At 40.0% G+C, this 683-nt stretch overlaps 1 pseudogene; it reads left to right on the top strand.

Moving 5' to 3' along the window:
• Positions 1–317: 317 nt before the first annotated feature.
• On the top strand, positions 318–436 carry LOC134913753 (5S ribosomal RNA; annotated as a pseudogene).
• Positions 437–683: the final 247 nt, after the last annotated feature.

Genomic DNA, 683 nt, shown 5'->3' on the forward strand with positions numbered 1-683 from the left:
TACTTTGGCACTTACCAATTATCCAGCCAATTTCAGAATTAATATTGCAGTCTATTCCACTATTACCACGAACAATAATCCTGTGGAAATTTCCAGTAGACCAGTATTAATACCTATACTCACCTATTTTCCCTCCCCCTTTTTTCCCCCTTTCCTTCATTTCATGGACTCTCACCATTGATTCAGGACTACGTCCCTGTCTAACATTGGCAGCAGATCCATCTGATTTCTTCTTTGACAATTATCTGTCCTGAATAACTGTGTAAATTTGTGAACTATCATCAGTGATTCCTGAGCTTCCAATCATTGTTCATTCTCTCTACTATCATACCACACTGGAAACGCCCGAAGCCGTTCGATCTCGGAAGCTAATCAGTGTTGGGCTGGGTCAGTACTCAAGTGGGTGACCATTGAGGAAGACTCAGTGTAGTAGAGCTCATTGGTTCAGCACGTACAGTGTCTAACACTGACAGTAGATTCACACTGCCATCTCACTCTCCACTCTCTCTCTTTCTATTAATTGGTCGAATATGAGAGATACATATATACTACTCACAAGATAAACCAGTATCCAGACTGTATTAGTTTATTGTGACATAGAATACACAACAGGAACATGTTTATCATTGGAACGTACCGTCTAACATTTTAGCTATTGCTTATAACACTTAGAACCTATTCCG

Source organism: Pseudophryne corroboree, chromosome 4 (assembly GCF_028390025.1).
Source record: "Pseudophryne corroboree isolate aPseCor3 chromosome 4, aPseCor3.hap2, whole genome shotgun sequence".
In the NCBI taxonomy this organism is placed as follows: Eukaryota; Metazoa; Chordata; class Amphibia; order Anura; family Myobatrachidae; genus Pseudophryne; species Pseudophryne corroboree.